Source organism: Sus scrofa, chromosome 15 (genome assembly GCF_000003025.6).
Source record: "Sus scrofa isolate TJ Tabasco breed Duroc chromosome 15, Sscrofa11.1, whole genome shotgun sequence".
NCBI lineage: Eukaryota > Metazoa > Chordata > Mammalia > Artiodactyla > Suidae > Sus > Sus scrofa.
Window position 1 is genome coordinate 86,612,394 of NC_010457.5, and position 22,613 is coordinate 86,635,006.

At 36.9% G+C, this 22,613-nt stretch overlaps 1 long non-coding RNA gene across 2 annotated transcripts in view; it reads left to right on the top strand.

The window, feature by feature from the left end:
- The window catches only part of LOC110257027, a 284,942-nt gene continuing 263,850 nt past the window's right edge, over positions 1,522–22,613 (top strand). For both annotated transcript variants that reach the window (XR_002339181.1, XR_002339182.1), the window contains exon 1: positions 1,522–1,967. This is a non-coding gene — a long non-coding RNA (uncharacterized LOC110257027). The remainder of the gene's footprint in view (positions 1,968–22,613) is intronic.

The following is a 22,613-nucleotide window of genomic DNA, read 5'->3' on the forward strand; positions in this document are numbered from 1 at the left end:
AGGAGTGACAGGCAGCAGGTGGAGAAGTGTGGAGCTAAGCAGAGGCAGGAGAGCATCTAGAGAGGCATTTCTGTTGTTTCAAACGGTATCTGGGTCTGGCCCTGAGATCCTGTGTCACTACCCTAGATTCCCCTGTTAAGCAGACACATTCATTAACTACCCCCTTTCTTCTCTCTCTTGCACTTCCTTTGCTGTTATCACCACCCCACCCTTTAACCATGTGCACCCAAATAGTGGAGAGCAGAGAGCACAGAGGAAATGGGCCTCTGCTTCTTTCTTGTGGTGGCTTCTGGAGCTCTTGCTTTTCCCTTTTTGATCTGTACGTTCTGAACTGCTGTGATGGTGGCAACTGCTCCTTTTGTTTGCAAGTAACAAGGCCAGTAACCTGATGATTCTGTCTTTCCAACCTGCCCAGACACAGCTTGAGACAACATTTTCAAGTATCTCCAGTTCTGTGTGAGATAGAGAGGTTGGTTAGCAGTAGGGACTAAAAAGAGACCTAGTGAATGCATCTCCAGGGATCCCAAGGGAAAAAGACTCTAGTTATTTAAAAAGCAGTAGCAATTACAAGCTGAAGAGCCAGGGTCACTACCCAAAGCTTTTCTCAGTATGCCAAATGCAGCCTTATGTGGGACTTCCATCAACATGTAGTTATTGAGTGCTTACTGTATGCCAGACACTATTACAGATGCTATAATTTTCTCTTAGCTTTCTGTCATTATGATAAATGAAAATAAAGTAGAAATTTTAGTGTTTTATAATATAATTCTTCTTCATGTGGTAGCACTTAGAACATGTTACCACTGTGGAAATCTGTTAACATATATATATATATATATTTTTTTTTTTCTGGCATGAGTTACAGTGTTGAAAGTACCTCAATGCATTTCATTAACATTTTTCTTTAGAGTGATCAGCCTATTTCTTAGGAAGTATTACATGGATATGCTTGCCGTTTATTTTTGCTCTGTGAGAGCAATGCCTCCTGATATTAAGTTATCTTGTTAATATCTGTCTCATCCCTTGTCACAGTCCTCTAGGCTCCATCAATATGGAACTAGCTGCTGTACTATTTTGTGTCTCTAGATCTTTGCATAAGTGAGGTTTCTGGATGAGAATGCATTTCCTTGTATGTAAAATGCCCATGCAATCCTCTTTACAACTGTTAAAAAGATCTCCTTTGACCAGTTCTTCCACCCCAGTGAGAGCAGCCATTTCTCTGTTCAGGATCCCTGTATTCTATACAAACTCTTATAATCCTTGCTCTCACATGGAAGTCACAGTTACTTGCTCAGGTTTCTTTTCCCAACTGGACATCAAGGCAGGGACTATATCTTATTTGTGGTTATATACTCAGAATATAAAGAAGAGAAGTTCAACTTATGTCTAATAAATTAGATGAATGAATAAATGGATGAATGGATGAACAGGCAAGCAAATGACACATGCATGCCTACCTTCAACTGCTGTGAACACATTGTGCTAGTATTGTGTGGAATCCAAGGAAAAATATACGAGGGAAGCTCTCCTAAAGTTGCCTTAGAAGGTGCTACAGCAATGCATTGTAAGGGATGCGTTTAATGGTTCCTGAATGATACACCTTACAGGAAGAAGCTGCCCCTTTCTCAATAATACAGTCTTATAATAGTCTTCGTAAATTAGAAGAAATAGTTTTAAAAGGCAGAACTCTGTAGGTAAAGAAAATTGAGTGGTCTAAATGCTTCACTACTCCATACATGGGTATAGTGGAAACATTTCACTGCCTGCTAGCCCACTGCCACCACCGCTGGCTTCTCAGTTTTAGTCTTCGAGGCTCACCTGAACTTGGCACGCTCTGTGTTAGATTACTCAACCTGTCTGCCCCACAGAAACTCACCTCCCTAACTGCTGCGTGCTGCTTTCTCTTTTCGAGAGTTGGACTACACCCAAAGCCACTGTCAAATGTCATGGGGATGAGACTTCACGAGGTAAGTGGAAAAAAAACATAAAACAAAAAAAAACAAAACAAAACAAAAATAAAATAAATGCTTTTCAAAACAGAATTTGGTGAAGGCATTGGCCCAAGAATGATAGGAAGCACAACCTTACAGGGTTTCTTAATTGGGGTGTGGCAGTGCCACACAGCCCTGCTTTACATGGGATCCTGGATGGTGTGAATGAAAAGAGGCAGAGGCTGGGTTCCCAAATGTCCTATCTGAGAAGGAAGTGGGCTAAACAAGAGGAAATGCTCTATTTTTCAAGGAAAGGTTATCAGGATTTTAAAAGCCAAATGATGGCCAGAAAACATAACTGAAGTTTTACTGATTCCTTGATTATTAGAAGACTTTCTTCTTTTTTTGTTTCATTCTAAAAGTCTATCTTTAAGTTAAAAAAGCAAATTAAAGCAATTAAGTTGGCAATTCCAAAAAGACACAGTCCTTGCACAGCAGATATCCTCTGTTTTTTTTTTTTTTTTTTTTTTTAAATTTACCCTCAGGAGTTTTAAACTTGGGGTGGAATCAGTATCATGTGGAAGATTTTTGTTAGCCTTCTGGCAAATACAGGGTGCATGGCTATTTTAAATGGTCATTTAATCATCATCTAAAAATGCTGTATGATTCAATATTTGCAATCATGGAATAATGCCATTTGCAGTAACATGGATGGATATAGAGATTATCATACTAACTGAAATAAGTCATTTTATATGTGGAATCTAAAATATCATGTATCATTTGTATGTGGAATCTAAAAAATGATCCAAATGAACTTATTTATAAAATGGAAATAGACTCACAGAGTTAGAAAACAAGTTTACAGATACCACAGGAGGTAGGGTGGGGGAGGGATAAATTAGGAGTTTGGGATTAAGAGATACAATGACTATGAAATAGATAAACAAGGACCTAATGTATAAGTATATTAGCATTGGTTCTCAGTCACCCTGAGCACCGCTCTTTTCAGAACCTTGGTGCTTCTGTTCCTAAAATCATTAACAAAGACATCTGCTCTCAGGACCAGCAGTAACCTTCACAAGACCAGCTGCAATCTTCTGCCAAAATGTGTGCTTAACTATACCACCCCCTTCACCAGAATCATATATACACTGAGCTCCCAACCCACCTCTTTGGAGAAGTTCCTCAGAGCTATCTGAGAGGACTATAGACATCACTTTTCCCCACATAAAACAACTCACAACTCTAATGCTGTGCTTTTTTTTCAGTCAACACTAGAAACTATAAAGATAGTAACACACATACTGTAGCAAAACCACTTGTGTCTTCTAAAATCAATCACTACGAAAAAATAACATACAATAAAAATCACTACGAAATCTTTATCTTGCTTTCAGGGCTTGTAAGTTTAGAATTGGTATTCTTAAATGGTTCTATTTAATAAAGTAAAAATAGATGGGTGCCTGAATATTACCATCCAACGTCAGTAAAAGTGGTGCACAATCCCACCCTTGGAACTAGTAGAAAATACAACCAGCCTTAGGAACATAAACATTCAGATGACTAAAACTCATGATAAAGGGGACATATATCTTACCCGAAAATACTGGTTTTCTGGTCATTACTTGTATTGTTAATGATTCAAATCATATATTTTGCCTCTGCCTTCTTGCATTTCTAAGACAATGCTGCTTTATTTTCAGAATGTTTACCATTTCTAACTCAATATTCTTTTCCCAAAATTTCTATCAGAGGGCTCCTTAAAGTGCACTTTATGTATATAAAACACACAGCCATTGAATCAGTGTGGTCATCCTCTCAGTTACAGCTTCCTGGCCCAGGAATTTTGTAGGCCCTAGGTAACCATAAATGCCTAAGCAGTCAAGAATTAACTTCCTAATGTTTCCTCAGAAAATTTCCAAAAGTGATAGGTAACAACCTTAAAAGCATCAAGAACTCATCACATGAAAAAAGATAAAGTACATTTAAAAAAAAAAGTATTTTTTTCAGGGAATGCAAAGAAATTCCAAGTGGCGGATAAAGGCAAGCCTTGAGTACATTGCCTGGAACCTCTACCAGATCATCAAGGCTGAAATCTGAAGGAGAATAATTACCTGGGGGCAATCAGCCACCATGAGTCAAAGCCTGAAACTAAGGGTGAGGGCAGGGTGGAGAAAGATTTAACTAAAGTTGTTGTAAGTATATCTAGCTGAAGCAAGGGGAGCTGGATCTTATGCTAGCAATCATTTTATTTCCATTTCAGCCAACTTTTAGCCTCTGTCTCCCTTTTCTACATCCTGCTCAACCATCACCCTGCACACTTTTTCCTAAATAATCAACATTTACAACCTGTCAACTGAAAAAACAAAACAAAACAAAAAAACAACCCATAATGTGAGAATTATGAGTTAAGTTTTACCTGGGAAAAAATAAGGATATTAGCCAAGAAGACAGCCTCTCAGATAGCTCTGAGCAACTGCTCCAAAGAAGTAGGTTGGAGGTCAGTATATATGTGATTCTGGTGAAGGGGGGTAGTGCAGTCAAGCACACATTTTGGCAGAAGATTTCGGCTAGTCTTGTGACAGTTACTGCTAGTCACGAGGAACCAGCAGATGTCTTTGTTAATGATTTTAGTGCTTTTCTAGATATGAGAAGATGCAAAAAAAATGGGCTTGTAGAATCTTCTTCTGAAAATACCTATCTGAAAGCCTCTTCTACCAGTTTTCCCCAGAGCACAGAGTGCCTCATTCCTGATCTCTACCCTGAACTCCTTCCAGCATGTGTTGAAGGTCAGTGACTACAGCGACTAGGGACTTAATCCTTGTAGAGGAAGATGGCAAGTGAAAATTTTTCGTTGGCACTAGTTTACTACTGTTTTAAAGGTACATCAATGGTAAAAACTTAGGAAGAACATTAAAACTCATCATGGTAAAATAAGAAACTGGACCAATACATAAACCATTTTGGCCATTTTTAAATTAATTCAAAAATTATTTTTCTGAGAAAAGGAAAGTATATTTAAACTCTGAAATTGGGAAAAAGTAATTCTGAGTATTTTTCCAAGCTTTAGGTTTTCTTTGAGTGATTTTTCCCCTCATCACCATATTGACAAAAACAGACTCTTTCCTTTTTTCAAAAAAAGTATGTATTATAAAGAGAAGTAGAAGAGTATTCAACTAATGCAGTATAAGAATTCTGAATTTCTAACACACAAGCTTAATAAATCACCCAACAGCAACAAATTGCAAAGGTTAGTAATTGTTTTCTTTCTCTATAAATGCTGTGCTTTGACAATCATTTGTTTACGGCAGAAGTCTTTGGCGTACTTGAACCAGCAGAGCATAAAAGAAATACATACATACACACATGAATACATGAATGCAAATGCCCTTTTCGCTATTCTTTTGGAAGGAAATCAGCAGTACCTTAAAGAGCAATAGGTCAGATTACTGCTCTTCCTGGAATCTCACAATCAACCTTCTACTTTCTGTCACTCTAAGTTAACACTTCTGAAAAAAATTGGAGAGTGGGGCACTTCAGTATCCTTTTCAAAATGAAGGAGCTGTACTTCTAGGATGATAAAGCCCTGATGAAAGCCCAAGCCATTAGAATCCCATGGGAGGTTTGCATCTGTTGATTAGCTGAGAAGTTTGCTTTCAGTATTACCATGCCCCTGTCACTCCAGTTTCCTTCTGGTAGAAGCCAGTATAGATATTAGACATCAGTTTAAGACATGTTTGATAAGACATGTTTCTACAGGGAAGGCCCTCAAGTGCCCTAGGGTTTTCCTTAATTGTGAGGTTTAACATCCTTACCCTTTTTAAGATCTTGAAACATAAAACATTGAAATAATGTACTTCAATCTTATTAGTAGAGAAAACAGTAGAGAAAATTAGTAGTAGAAAATGTATTGACTAACTACAATGACCTCTCATCCTATACACAGAGAGTGACCCTGGAGAATCTTCACAGGAATTGAAATAAAATTCTTCCCTATGTTATAAGTGTGTCTGCCAAGTAATATGCTCAGAAATGCATTAATGGACAACCATTTAAGATGATGTTCTTTATAAATGTCGTTGACCTGCCTGCTCTGTACTTGCAGTCTCTAAGATTTATTATTTTCTGTTCTCATCTTAAAACTACGGATATAATTCATTTCTAGTAAAGCACCATCAAAGAAAAATAAACAGAATGTCTTTCTTTTGACTGTATGTACACACTGATGTTATCTGCTGTTTGATAAATAAGAGGAAGTACTGAGAGAGAAATAGGTTTAAAAATAATTTCATGAGGAGAGCTCACTGAGTGTTTTCATGTGATTCAGATATAAAAATGATCACAAAGTAAAAAATAAGAAAGCAGGTATATTACTGAAAATATAATGAGCAGTATACAAGTATTTCTGCCTGTGAATATGGAGATCTTTAAGCAGTTAAAAAATTTGTAACTGAAATTTTATGTGTACTAAATCTTTTTTTCTTTCCTTCCTCTTCTTATTTTATTTTATTATTTTATTTTTTTGCTTTTTTAGCGTTGCATGTGTAGCATATGGAAGTTCCCAGGCTAAGGGTGGAATAGGAGCTACAGCTACTAGCCTACACCACAGCTGTGGCAATGAGGGATCCAAGCTGTGTCTGCAACCTGCACCACAATTCATGGCAACGCTGGATCCCCAACCCACGGAGTGGGTCCAGAAGATGAACCCGTATCCTCATGGATACTAGTCAGGTTGTAACCCACTGAGCCACAATGGGAGCTCCCCTAAACTTTTAATATATTTTTTTTATGATCCACACATCATTTTATCTTATGTACAAAATTAATTGAATAATTAAATCATCTCAATCCATTCTCTCTTTTATATTTTCTCTCTTCCCTTCCCACACCCACACCATACCACCTTTTTCTTTACCAAATGCACAGATGGAATACTTTGATGGACATTAAAAGATCGAGATCCATATAAATCTTCAGATAATAACAACTATAAGCACTGAGATTTTATTTAGAAAACTCAAAGTATTCCTATGAAATTAAAAAAAATTAGATTATACAGGCTTATTTTTACATGCTTATGGAACATGGATACAAATTATATGCGTTTACTCTGTTACTCATAAACTGATTTTAATGAAGAGTTTTTTCAGTGAACAATTTGATTTAGAAATGAAGAGAAATTGCCTTTGTCACATTAACACCTTCTTCCATTAGTGGCACCTACAAGAATAAAGCCTTTCCAGGAGTTCCCGTCGTGGCGCAGTGGTTAACGAGTCCGACTAGGAACCATGAGGTCGCGGGTTTGGTCCCTGCCCAGTGGGTTAACGATCCAGCGTTGCCATGAGCTGTGGTGTAGGTTGCAGATGCGGCTCGGATCCCGCGTTGCTGTGGCTCTGGTGTAGGCCGGTGGCTACAGCTCCGATTTGACCCCTAGCCTGGGAACCTCCATATGCCGCGGGAGCGGCCCAAGAAATAACTAAAACAAGACCAAAAAAAAAAAAAAAAAAAAAGAATAAAGCCTTTCCAAATGCTCTGGGTTCCCTAACCACTAAAATGGACCTCACTGTAGATATATCTTGGGTTTGGTCCAAGGAGGTTTATATTCAAAAAGTGTCAGCACTTTAAGTTGGCTTCATCTAGAACAGTGAAAATCACAAACACTAGGAATAGAACTCTAGTCTTCAACTTCTAGTTCTATATTCTGGTGGCAAATAATACCTTGATTTACTTTTGTTTACTTTCAACTAGACAGGATGTTGATGAGATTCACATAGAATGAGCCCTGGCTCTGGGCCAAGTGAGACGTTCGTACACTTTCTCAAATTTTACTTTCTATTGCCTTTTCCCACAACTTTTATTATATACTGCTCTGTAACTGACAACCACAAGCTTTTGTTTGTCTCTTTGCCTGAAAACGATTCCTCAAATACATTTGTTAAAAATTGGAACTCGTTGTTCAATGGTCACTTTAAACAGTATCACAACATAATCATTTAGTAGGGTTTATTCTTTGCTAACAGCCCTGCTTGTTGTTGACTAGACATGGCTTCTAAGCCATTAAGAAGTACACATTTTCTTGAGTCTACCAGGTCCTGGGTGAGATAGCCAAGAAACTGAAGGAAGCAAGACTTTTTTGGCTCCAAGAGGGAGAAGTCTTTTCTTCATGAAAACTCAAATAATTCAGGAGGCTACAGGGAAAAACATGGATGAGGATAAGGATTGTCCAAGAAGAGGGGAGAGAAAGAAAAGGGTAGAAAAATAGAAGCATGCAAATTCAAAATTTAATCTGAGAATGAAAAACTCAGAAACTGAAAAGGATAAGCCAGCAAAGTAAGGGGAGATAGGATCCTAGAAGGAGAAATAAAAGGTGTTGTTTGGCGTGGTGGGGTAGCGGGTGGAGTGGGCGTAGGGGGAAGTTGTGAGAAGAATGGAGCCATCTGCAGTGTCAAATGTTGCAGTGAGCTCAAGTAACAGTGAGACCAGAGGAGAGCTCCGGAAAACCAGTGAGCGCGATTTCATGGTAGATTTTGAGAGAACTGCTGTTAGAGAAGACAGAATGGCTGAGAGGGTGGAAAGGAGAGCCGGCGAGCATAAACAACACTTTCAGAAATACTGGCTAATAGGAAGAAGCAGAGTGAGTAGCCTGACCTGGAGAGAAGACTCAGGGAAGAGATGCATTGGACTTTGTTTTTGTTTTTGAAAATAAAGCTTTCTGGTATAAATAGGAAATTTTAACCTAAAAAATTCCTAAAGTGTTTAGAAGTTTTCAGTGTTTAATATATCAAAATAGAAATAAAGAAATGGACAAAGTTCATGTAAATTGTCACTTGAAATAATTTACATTAAGCTTAAACAAAATTTACGTATCTTTGAACTCAAGCTTGCTTTAGGATACACTGACACATATCTCAAATACCAATTAGGATGACAAAGTTCACATTTTCGTTTCTGTGAATACTTTATATTCTGTATGCTATTGATGACACATGCAAAATATAATATTTTTAGTTGAACATTAAGTTAGAATGCATTGTATCTTCAGAACATATCAGAAAATTTCATAGAAATAAAACGTTTTCACTATAGAGATCTGAATGAAACCTTAAAATAATAACTTTAAGGAAAAAGCAAAAGATTACGTCTGTCAATTAATATCAACAATAATCATGTTAAATGCTATGGACTAATGAATAGGAACAAGTATAAAAAGACACAGTAATTGTTAAGTTACAAGCTGCATTAAGTGGCCTGTATTCCTACTCTAATGAATAAAATGATGATCAGATGATTTACTGGTTGGCTTAAAACAATTTGAAAAAAAAACCAATCAATCAATGGAAAAATGGGCAAAAGACCTGAATAGACATTTCTCCAAAGAAGATATACAGATGGCCATCAAGCACATGAGAAAATGCTCAATATCGCTGATTATAAGAGAAATGCAAATCAAAACTACCATGAGATATCACCTCACACCAGTCAGAATGGCCATCATTAATAAATTCACAAATAACAAGTGCTGGAGGGGCTGTGGAGAAAAAGGAACCCTCCTGCACTGCTGGTGGGAATGTAAACTGGTACAGCCGCTATGGAGAACAGTTTGGAGATACCTTAGAAATCTATACATAGAACTTCCATATGACCCTGCAATCCCACTCTTGGGCATCTATCCGGACAAAGCTCTACTTAAAAGAGACATGTGCACCCGCATGTTCGTTGCAGCACTATTCACAATAGCCAGGACATGGAAACTACCCAAATGTCCATCGACAGATGATTGGATTCGGAAGATGTGGTGCATATACTCAATGGAATATTACTCAGCCATAAAAAAGAAGGACATAATGCCATTTGCAGCAACATGGATGGAACTAGAGAATCTCATACTGAGTGAAATGAGCCAGAAAGACAAAGACAAATACCATATGATATCACTTATAACTGGAATCTAATATCCAGCGCAAATGAACATCTCCTCAGAAAAGAAAATCATGGACTTGGAGAAGAGACTTGTGGCTGCCTGATGGGAGGGGGAGGAAGTGGGAGGGATCAGGAGCTTGGGCTTATCAGACACAACTTAGAATAGATTTACAAGGAGATCCTGCTGAATAGCATTGAGAACTTTGCCTAGATACTCATGTTGCAACAGAAGAAAGGGTGGGGAAAAAAATGTAATTGTAATGTATACATGTAAGGATAACCTGACCCCCTTGCTGTACAGTGGGAAAATTAAAAAAATTATAAATAAATAAATAAATAAATAGCACCAAAAAAAAAAAAAAAAAAACCAATTTGAGAAAACCGATGAATGTGTCATGATCTTCTTCATCCTAAACGTCTAAATCTTGGTGTTTCCTAAAACAGCATCCTAGACCCTCTTGCCTTTTCTGACTAATCTCTCCCTAGGTGATTTCATTCATTCCCAAGCTCTGAGTGTCATCTATGAGGTAATGACATCCAAAATTTATCTCTAGTAAATACCACTTAACTGCTTTCTCCTTCCTTTCTCCCTCCTTTTTCTTACAGCTTAATTGAGGAATAATTTGACATATAGTAATCTACTCATATTTAAAGCAAAGCATTTGGCAAGCTTTGACATATGTATTTACTTATAAAACTATACTACAAACAAAATAGTGAACATACTGATTACCCAAAATTTCCTCTTTTTTCCAATTCCTCCCTTTTCCCCTGCACCCTTGCTAGTTTCCAGGAAACTAAAAATCTGCTTTCTGTCACTAGACATTGATTTACATGTTCTAGAGTTTTACATAAATGGAATAATTTAATATAATGTATGGAATCTTCCTGCAGTATTTGAAGAGTTTCAGGGCTACAACTTTAAGACGGCAAAATACGAATAAGCAAGGTTAATTTAAACAGCATTTACTGTAATTTTTAAAATCTTTTTTTGGTCTCGCCTTTTTTCACTCTGCCTAATTATTCTGCTATTTATCCATGTTGTTGCATATATCAATAGTTCATTCCTTTTTCTCACTGAGTAGTGGTATTCCATTGTAGTGGCCTTCTGTTGTATGAGTATATCAATTCATTTATCCATTCACTTACTAATGGGCATTTGAGCTGTTTCCAATTTTTGGCTATTACAAATCAAGGAATCTTCAGGAAAACAGGGACTATGAAGGACCAGCAATATTTCTGAGTGTTCAGATTATATTCTCTATGTTCAAAAGTACTGTTCTTGTTTTCTCAAGAGACTTATATTTAGAATACTGTCCTCATATTTAAAAATTGTCAAGAATCTATGACCCACCAAATCTAAAGTAGCTGCTATTAGCTATTGGATGACTTTGATCCCATTCTCCTGTGATATTTTTTTTTTTTTTTTTTTTTGTCTTTTGTCTTTTTGTTGTTGTTGTTGTTGTTGTTATTGTTGCTATTTCTTGGGCCGCTCCCGCGGCATATGGAGGTTCCCAGGCTAGGGGTTGAATCGGAGCTGTAGCCACCGGCCTACGCCAGAGCCACAGCAACGCGGGATCCGAGCCGCGTCTGCAACCTACACCACAGCTCACGGCAACGCCGGATCGTTAACCCACTGAGCAAGGGCAGGGATCGAACCCGCAACCTCATGGTTCCTAGTCGGATTCGTTAACCACTGCGCCTCCTGTGATATTTAGAATTTCTAAAAGCACAGCTATTAAACTCATGTCTGCTTTTGTTCTGATTTTTGTTTGCTGCTGTATTGTTACCTATCTATTGGAATGTAAGATCAGAGATTAACCTTCTAAAACTATTGAAAAATATGGTACAATTTTAATGTATAAAATTCTACATAGACACTGGTTTGTCAAAGTTTCTGATCTAAGTCCTTGTCCCTTTCCTCCTTTCAGTAGGTAATAGATTGCCCTGACTAGATCAGAGGTAACTAGGGTTTAATCTTTATTCACACTATGACATCTTGTCACCCAAGGGAGTTTTAACTGGCTCTAGTGGGGCAGGCTGATCTCACAGCCAAGTTGAGATTGGTATCTATGCAAGTAGAAGGGTATGGTTTCCAGTTTCTCTCTTCTCTTCCCTACCATGTTGTCCATCAAGTTCTGACTGCTGTGTGACCTACTTTAGTTTATTGGTTTCCCATTAAGTTTCATTCATTCATAAATATTTATGATGTGAATACCATGCTCTAGGCACTAATTTAGTGCCAGAAATTTAGTAGTAAACTAAAAGGAAAAAATATGTGCTTGCGGGCTTTATATTCTAGCAGGGAGTTAAACATTAAACAAAACAAATAAGTATATTACTCAGTTAGTTAGAAAATGTCATGCATGTTGAAGAAAAATACAGCAGGAATAGAGTGGTTTGGGATGGAAAGAGTTGAAATTATAAATAGGGTAACCAGGGAAGACATCGCTAAAAAGATGATGTGGGCTAAGACACAAAAGAGGTAAGGGAGGAATCAGTGTAGATTTCTGGGGCAAGAACTTTCCAAATGAGAGGGAAGAGCAAATGCTCTGTGGTGTGAGCATGCCAGGAATATTCTAGATGCAGCAGGGAGATCAGAGAGGGTAGAGTGGAATAAGAGGAAAGTACCATAGGTGAAGTAAAAAAAGAAGCCCAGAGTTACAGACTGTAGGATTTTATGCAGCATTATATATACTTTGGCTTTTACTCTTTGAGGGTTTTGTTTTTGTTTTTGTTTTTGCCATGCCCATGGCATATGGAAGTTCCTGGGCCTAGGATCAAACACTTGCCATGGCAGTGACCCAAGCCACTACAGTGACAAGGCCAGATCCTTAACCCACTGAGCCACAAGAGGACTCCAGCTTTTATCCTTTGGAAAAGTTTTACTGGATTAGTGATGGTGATTGGACAAATTTTGGCTTCTGTGTTAAAAATAGACTGTGGAGGCAAAGGTTAAAGCAGTTAGATCAATTAAGAGGCTCTTTTAGTAGTCGTGGCTGGTTGAAGGTGCCTTGAACCAGGAAAGTGACAGTGAAGGTAGTGAGAAGTAGTGAAATTCTCGGTATATTTTGAAGGTGGAGTTGATGGGATTTGGGCCAGAGTGGAAATGGGCATGAGAGAAAGAGAAAGTCAAGAGTGACTCTGAGATCTTTTGTTCCTATCAACTGGAAAACTGGATTTGCAGAGTTCCCTTTGCAGCTCAGTGGATTAAGAACTTGACATAGTGTCCGTGTGGATGCGGTTCCATCCCTGACCTTGCTTAGTGGGTTGAGGATCTGGTATGGCTTGCAAAGTGCAGTGTAGGTTGCAGATGTGGCTTGGATCCAGTGTTGCTCTGGCTGTGGTGTGGGTAGGCAGCTGCAGCTCTGATTTAGCCCTTGGCCCAGAAACTTCCATATGCTGCAGGTGTGGCCCTAAAAAGAAAAAAAATTTTTTTTGAAATAAGAAAAAGAACAGTGGATTTGTCATTAACTAAGATAGAAGGTCAGAAGAACAGTATTTTTTTTTTCATTTTTTAAAGTTTTATTTAAGTATAGTGGATTTACAATGTTTGACAATTTCTGCTGTCCATCAAAGTGACTCATCTGTACATGTATACACATCCATTCTCTTACAGATTATTTTTTTAATTATTATTATTTTTTTTGTCTTTTATCTTTTTAGGGCCTCACCCTTGCCATATGGAAGTCCCCAGCCTAGGGGCTAAACTGGAGCTGTAGCTGCTGGCTCTGCCACAGCCACAGCAATGCCAGATCCAAGCCTAATCTGTGACGTATACCACAGCTCATGGCAACACAGGATCCTTAACCCATTGAGTGAGGCCAGGGATCGAACCCGTAACCTCATGGATACTAGTCGGGTTTGTTAACCACTGAGCCACAATGGGAACTCCTCTTTCAGATTCTTTTCACATACAGACTATCACAGAATATTTGGTGGAGTTCCCTGTGCTATACAGCAGGTCCACATTGGCCCATCATTCCATATAACTCAGTGAGAAGAGCAGCTTTTGGAGGGGAAGGTCAGGATTCTGGACACTCTGAAGTGGAGATATCGCTGCTTGGATGTGTATTAGGTATCAAATAGGTAGTTTTTAATCTGATTTTGTGGTCAGAGGCGGGGCCAGCGGAATAGATGTTATTGGGAGCTGTGAGACTGAATGAGGTCACTAAAAGACACAATTACCGGCTGCAAAGAGGAGGTGTCTAAGTTCTGAGCTCTGGGGTATCCCAGTAGTAAGATCTCATAGGGAGCATAGCCATTGAGCTGGGAAGAAAATTAATGTGGACATGAAAGCAGAGTAAGGAAAAGAGGAGGGGGTGATCAATTTTGTTAAATTCTGATGAGAGAATAAATGAGATAAAACTCATCATTCCAGTGCATATGGAAATATGGAGGTCCTTGGTGGCCTTAGAAACATCAGTTTTGGTAATGTTGGTTGGGACCAAAGCCTCGGTGGAATCATTTTAAGAGAAAATTGCAAGGATATGAATATGTACCTTTTCACTTCAAATATTAGTGTAATGTAGATTGTTCTTAGTCCAGACAATGAACAATAAAATCCACACAGGTTGTTCTTCTCTGCTTTATTTTGCTCCACCTGTGACTTTAAATACACTTTGGGCTCTCTTTCTATCTGATCCTTAGGCGTGATCTCCTCTGCTCATTAGCAGTTTTGTTTTTGGAAAAATTCCTACTTTCCCAAATTGCAGAGTTTACTTTCAGTTTAAATAGCCATCCTTCTTCTTCTTCTTCTTCTTTTTTTTTCCATCTTTGAAAGTTTTATTGAAGTGTAGTTGATTCACATTGTTGTGCTAATTTCTGCGGTACAACAAAGTGAGTCAGCTATGCATGTACTCACATCCATTCTCTTTCAGACTCTTTCCCCAGATAGATCATCAAAAGAACACTGGGTAGAGTTCTCTGAGCCATATAGCAGGTCCCCATTGGCCAATCATTCCATATGCCAATCCCAAACCCCCAGTAGTCATCCCCTCTTGTTCAAACACAAGAAATGCTTATTTATGCTTTATAGAAAAGTATGTGCCAAATGAAGAAATTAGAACATTCATATATTTCTACATTAGTGTTATTTGCTAGCCTTTTTTTGTGGCTAGAACTCTTCAAAACAGAAAATGTTCTTAACAAATGTTAACGATGAAAACCAAACATTTACCGCTAAAGAGCTAATTTGGTATATGTGTTTGCAAGTTTATGTGCAAAGGAGAAAGTTACGCATTTTTAACATGAGTGAAAAAGTTTGTGAGAAAAAAGACTGGTTGAAAACTGAATGTCAAATATATTGTGCATATGTGTGTTTACACAGCTACACAAAATATTATGTTATACACGTATTTCTTTCTAAGTTTGCTTATTTTAAAATAATATTAAGGTTTTCTTGTGGCACAGTGGGTTAAAGGGCCAGTATTGTCACTGCAGTAGCTTGGGTCACTGCTATGGTGTGGGTTCGACCCCCGGCCAGAGAATTTCCACATGCAAGCAGGTGCAGCCAAAAATAAATAAATGAATAAAATAAGATCAAACTTCCAGAAAAGTTACAAGTCCAGTAAAAATAGCTTTTCTGATATTAAAAGTTGATACTGTGTTATGACATCACCCCCAAATATTTTAGTGCATAATTACTATAAACAAGGACAATCTCCTACATTACCGCAGTACAACCATCAAAGTCAGGAAATTAACACTGTAAGTACTATCGTTTAATCCTCAGAACCTATCAAGTTTCAAAAACTGTCCCAAAAAAATCCTTTTAAAAAAAGAATCCAATCTAGGATCACATAATGCATTTAAATACCACAAAACTTTTCATCTGGAACAGATTCTTAGTGATTCCTTGATTTTTTGTCACCTAGACACTAGTCAGCTGTTTGGTAGACTGTTCCTCAATTTGAATATGTTTCATATTTCTTCAGTATTAGATTCAGATTATGCAATTTTTGGCATTAGAATCATAGAAGAGAAGCTGATTTTTTGTTCCATATTATAAGTATACCCACTACTTCACTTTATCTCATTACTGTTGATGTAACTTGATCACTTGGTTAAGGTTGTGTTTGTCAGGTTTCGCCCATGTAAGGTTATTCATTTTCCCTTGATAATTTAATCACTATCTGTGTAAAGATAATTTGAAATTATGCAAATATCTCATTCCTTACCAAACTTTTTCCTCTCCCTTGATTTTTAATCCATTAATGTTTCTTGACTGGATTATTATAATTATGGTTGACACATATGATTTTCAAATTCCTTTATTCTGCATTTATTAGTTGTAGTTCATTGTAAGAAAAAACTTTCTCTTCTCTCCATTTATTTATTCATTTATTTTTATAAGCATTGATTCATGGATCCCCATTTTATGCAATGAGTTATAATTTGCTAATGTCATTATTTCTTTTGATACACATTTTATCCCAGATTTGGCCATTGGGAACCCATTTCATTCTTGTTTCTGTGTATTTTTAGTATGTCCCTTACATTTATCTAGCACTTTCTTACTTTCTGGCACAAGAAGGCTCATCTTGTATTTTCTCTGCCCCAGCCCTGGAATTAGCTTTTTCTCCAAACATCTCCACTTCCTTTTATGGAGGATGGGATTTAGAAATAAAGATCCGAGTATTTGATGTATTTATTTCTACCTGAGTGTCAATACTCCCAGGTTCTCCCAGTGGACAGTGCTACAGAATATATACACACACATATATGTTTATACCTGTTATATATATATATATATACCAATGAATATTGAAACCTTGAGTTTACACTAATATTCCAGTTCTAATCCAACACTGTGAAGTTTATTCTAAGTTCTTCATTTTTATGTGGAAATCCTATGAATGGTGAGAAAAGTGCCCTTATTATTCTAGGCATATGTGATAGCAATATGATTGCTTCCATATGTAAACTTCATGCCTAGCTGCCCCTTAATAAATACCTTCCTTATCTTAGGCTTCACCTATGCTCCAGGCTGGCTTTCACCATCTCTCGCTTTACATAGTCAACCTCCTAACCCCATTTGGGTTCCAACACCACAATACCATGCATCAAGCTAGGTTACTCAAATCCTCATCAATATCTGCCTCACTAGAAAAAAAGGAGGGAGGCAAGGAAAGAAAAGTAGATATTTTAAAAAATATGTAGACTATTTATTTTAATAAAACATTATCTGTAATAATCAGTGTTCTCCTTTAATCTATGAGGATGGCAAATTTAGGAAGCTTATGCAATCTTAATTCCTCTTAAACATATTGATAACTTTTTCATAGTAAATATGATTTAATACAGGTATATTTATTCATTTACAGCTTCAAAGTCTTTTTAAACTAACTTCATAAAATACTTGTATTATTGCCTTTTTTCTTTCAATGAATTTTATTACATTTATATTTGCACAATGATCATCACAACCCAATTTTACAGCATTTCCTTCCCAAACCCCCAGCCCATACCCCCACCTCCCAACCTGTCTCCTTGGAAACCATAAGATTTTCCAAAGTCTGAGTCAGTATCTGTTCTGCAAAGAAGGTCATTGTGTCCTTTTATTTTAGATTCCACATGTAAGTGATAGCATATGATATTAGTGTCTCACTGTCTAACTTCACTTAGCATGATAATTTCTAGGTCCATCCATATTGCTGCAAATGTCATCATTTCTTTCCTTTTGATGGCTGAGTAACATTTCATTGTGTATATATACCACATCTTCTTGATCCACTCCTATGCTGATGGACATTTAGGTTGTTTCCATGTCTTAGCTATTGAAAATAGTGCTGTGCTGCAATGAACATTGGAGTACATGTGTCTTTGTGAGTTATGATTTTCTCTGGATAGATGCCCAGGAGTGGGATTGCTAGATCAAATGGTAGTTCTATTTTGAGTTTTCTAAGGAATCTCCATACTGCTTTCCACAGTGGTTGCACCAAGTTACAATCCCACCAACAGTGTACTAGGGTTCCTTTTTCTCCACACCCTCTCCAGCACTTATTATTTGTACTTTTTGATGACGGCCATTCTGGCTGGTGTGAGGTGGTACCTCATAGTGGTTTTGATTTGCATTTCTCTAATAATAAGTGATGTTGAACATCTTTTCATGTGTTTTTTGGCCATCCATATGGCTTCTTTGGAGAATTGTCTGTTTAGATCTTCTGCCTATTTTTTGAAGGGTTTGTTTATTTTTCTGGTATTGAGCTGCAGACGGTGTTTATAAATTTTGGAGATTAAATCTCTTGTCAGTCGCTTCATTTGCAAATATTTTCTCCCATTCTGTGGGTTGTCTTTTTGTTTTGTTTAGGGTTTCCTTTACTGTGCAGAAACTTTAAGTTTGTTTAGGTCCTGTTTACTTTTCTTTTTTTTTTTTTTTTTTTGTCTTTTTGCCATTTCTTGGGCTGCTCCCACAGCATATGGAGGTTCCCAGGCTAGAGGTCTAATCTGAGCTGTAGCCACCGGCCTATGCCAGAGCCACAGCAGTGTGGGATCTGAGCCTCATCTCCAACCTACACCACAGCTCACAGCAATGCCAGATCCTTAACCCACTGAGCAAGGCCAGGGATTGAACCTAGAGCCTCATGGTTCCTAGTCAGATTTGTTAACCACTGAGCCATGACAGGAACTCCAGTATTTTTGTTTTTGTCATTACTCTAGGAGGTGGATCTGAGAAGATATTGCTGTGGTTTATGTCAGAGAGTGTTCAGCCCATGTTTTCCTCTAAGAGTTTTATGGTATCTGTTCTTATATCTAGGTATTTCTTCCATTTTGAGTTTATTTTTGTGTATGGTGTTAGGAAGTATTCTAATTTCATTCTTTTACATGTGGCTATTCAGTTTTCCCAGAACCACTTATTGAAGGGACTGTCTTTTCTCCATTGTATGTTCTTTCCTCCTTTGTCATAGATTAGTTGACTGTAGGTACGTGGGTTTAATTCTGGGTTCTTTATCCTATTCCACTGATCTATATTTTTTGTGCTGGTACCCTATGGTTTTGATGACTGTAGCCTTGTAGTATAGTATGAAGTCAGGAGCCTGATTCCTCCAGCACCATTTTTCTTTCTCAGATTGTCTTTGGCTGTTCTGGGTCTTTTGTGGTTCCAAATAAACTGTTAATATTTTGTTTGAGTTCTGTGAAAAATGTCCTTGGTATTTGATAGGGATTGCATCAAATCTATAGATTTCCTTTGGTAGTATAATCATTTTGATAATATTGATTATTCTAATCCAAGAGCATGGTATATCTTTCCATCTGTTTATATTACCTTTGATTTCTTTTATCAGTGTCTTACAGTTTTCAGAGTACAGGTCTTTGTCTCTTTAGGTAGGTTTGTTCCTCAGTATTTTATTCTTTTTGGTGTAATGGTAGTGGGACTGTTTCCCTAATTTCTCTTTCTGATTTTTTGTTGTTAGTATATTGAAATGCAGTCAATTTCTGTGTATTAATTTTGTAAACTGCAACTTTGTCAGATTCATTGCTGAGGTCTAACAGTTTTCTGTTAGTGTCTTTAGGATTTTCTAGGTACAGTATCATGTCATTTGCAGATAGTGATAGTTTTACTTCTTCCTTTCCAATTAGGATTCTTTTTATTTCTTTTTCTTCTCTGACTGCCGTGGCTAGGACCTCTAAAACTATGTTGAATAGTATTGCCAAGAGTGGACTTCCTTGTCTTCTTTCTGATCTCATCAGGAATTCTTTCAGCTTTTCACCATTGAGAATGATGTTAGCTGTGGGTTTGTCATATATGGCTTACTATGTTGAGGTAGGTTCCCTCTATGCCAACTTTCTGGAGGTGTTTTTTGGTTTTTTTGTTTTTTGTTTTTTTTAATCAGAAATGGGGTGTTGGATTTTTTCAAAAGCTTTTGCTGCATCTATTGAGAAGATCATATGGTTTTTATTCTTCAGTTTATTAATGTAGTGTATCACACCAGTTGATTTGTGGATATTGAAGAATCCTTGCATCCCTGGAATAAATCTCACTTGATCATGATGTACAATCCTTCCAATGTATTATTGGATTTGGTTTGCTAGTATTTTGTTAAGCATTTTTGCATGTATATTCATCAGTGGTATTGGCCTGTAATTTTCTTTCTTTTTTTTTTTTTTTTTTTGTCTTTTTAGGGCTGCACCCACAGCATGTGGAGGTTCCCAGGCTAGGGGTCTAATTGGAGCTACAGCTACAAGCCTACACCACAGCTCATGGCAATGCTGAATCCTTAACCCACTGAAAAAGGCCAGGGATCAAACCCACAACCTCAGGGTTCCTAGTTGGATTTATTTCCACTGAGCCATGACAAGAACTCCGTAATTTTCTTATTTTGTGGTATCTTTGTCCGGTTTTGGTATTGGGCTGATGGTAGCCTCATAGAATAAATTTGTGAGCATTCCTTTCTCTGCAATTTTTTGGAATAGTTTCAGAAGGATAGGTGTTTTCTCTAAATATTTGTTAGAATACGCCTGTGGAGCCATCTCGTCCTGAACTTTTGTTTGTTGGAAATTTTTTAATCACAGTTTCAATTTCAGTACTTATGATTGGCCCATTCATCTTTTCTATTTCATCTTGGTTTAGTCTTGGAAGATTGTACTTTTCTAAGAATTTGTCCATTTCTTCTAAGTTTTCTGTTTTATTGGCACATAGTTACTTGTAATAGTCTCTCATGATCCTTTGCATTTCTTTGATGTCCTTTGTAACTTTTTCAAGATTTTTTTTTTTTTTTTTTTTTTTTTTTTTTTTTTTTTTTTTTTTTTTTTTTTTTTTTTTTTTATTTCTTTGATGTCCTTTGTAACTTTTTCAAAAGATTTTTTCATTTCTATCTTTATTGATTTGAATCTTCTCTCTTTTTTTTTTGCGGAGCCTGGCTAAGGGTTTATCAATTTTGTTGATCTGAAAGAACCAGTGTTTATTTTCATTCATTTTTTCTATGATTTTCCTCATTTCTATTTCATTGATTTCTGCTCTGATCTTTATGATTTCTTTCTTTCTGCTAACTTTAGGTCTTGTCTGTTCTCTCTCTAGTTGCTTTAGATGTAAAGTTAGCTTGTTTATTTGAGCTTTTTCTTGTTTCCTAAGGTAGGCTTGTATTGCTATAAATTTCCCTCTTAGAACTGCTTTTGCTGCATCCCCTAGGTTTTGGATTGTCGTGTCTTTGTTTTCATCTGCTTCTAGGTATTTTTAAATTTCCTCTTTGATTTCTTCAGTGATCCATTTGTTGTTTAGTAGCATGTTGTTTAGTTTCCATGTGTTTGCATTTTTTTCAGGTTTTTTCTTTGTTGATTTCCAATAATATAGCATTGTGGTTGGAAAAGCTGCTTGACATGATTTCAGTTTTCTTAGTTACCATGGCTTGATTTTTGGCCCAGAATGGGATCAATAATAGAGAATGTTGCATGTGCACTTGAGAAGAATGTGTATTCTGCTGCTTTTGGATTGAATGTTCTCTGAATATCTATTAAGTCCATCTGGTCTAATGCATCACTTAGGGCTGTGTTTCCTTGTTGATTTTCTGTCTGTACAATCTGTCCATTGCTGTAAGTGGGGTCCTAAAGTCCCTTGCTATTATTGTGTTATTGTCAATTTCTCCTTTTAAGGTTGTTACTGTTGCCTTACATATTGCCGTGATCCTATATCAGGTGCATATATATTTACAAATGTTATATCTTCTTGGATTGATCCTTTGATCATTATGTAATGTTCTTTTTCTCATGAATTCTTTAAGATCTATTTTGTCTTATATGAGTATTGCTACTCCAGCTTTCTTTTGATTCCTGTTTGCATGGAATATTTTCTTCCATCCTCTCACTTTCAATTTGTTTGTGTCTCTAGAACTGAAGTGCGCCTCCTGAAGGCAGCATATATGTGGGTCTTTTTTTTTTTTTTTTGTATCCTTTCAGCCAGTCTATGTCTTTTGGTTGGGGCATTTAGTCCATTTACATTTAAGGTAATTATTGATGTGTGTATTCTCATCACATAATAAAATGTCATTTTATTAACTGTTTTGGATTTGTTTTTGTTGGTCTTTTTTCTTCCCTTCTCTTGTGATTATCTTTACTGTTGTATTTGAGTTGCTTTTTCTTATCTGTGTGCATATCTGTTGTACATTTTTGATTTGCAGTATGTTTTAAACTATATTTACCTTGTAGTTTTGATATAGGTATACACACACACACACACACACACACACACACACACACACAAGATTATTTTAGTTGTTGTTCTCTTAATTGCAAGTGCATCTCTAGTGCCCTGCATTTGTACCCTCCTCTTCTCATGATTTCTAATTTTTGTAGTATATTTATGTGTGGATGATTTCCTACCTTTACTGTATGTATTCCTTTGCTGGTGAGTCTTGTCATGTGTAATATTTTGGTTTCTAGTCGTGACTTTTCTTTTCCACCTAGAGAAGTTCCTTTAGTATTTTTGTAAAGCTGGTTTTGTTGTGCTGAATTCTTTTAGCTTTTGTTTGTCCTAAAGTTTTTGATTTCTCCTTTGAATGTGAGTGAGAGCCTTGCTGGGTAGCGTAATCTTGGTTGGAGGTTTTTTCCATTCATCATGTTAAGTATATTGTGCCACTCCCTTCTGGCCTGCAGAGTTTCTGCTAAAAAAATCTGCCAATAACCTTATCGGGGTTCCCTTGTGTATTATTTGTTTCTTTTCCCTAGCTGCTTTCAATATTTTCTCTTTGTCTTTAATTTTGGTCAGTTTGATTAATATGTGTCTTGAGGTGTTCCCCTTGGGTTTATTTTATATGGTACTCA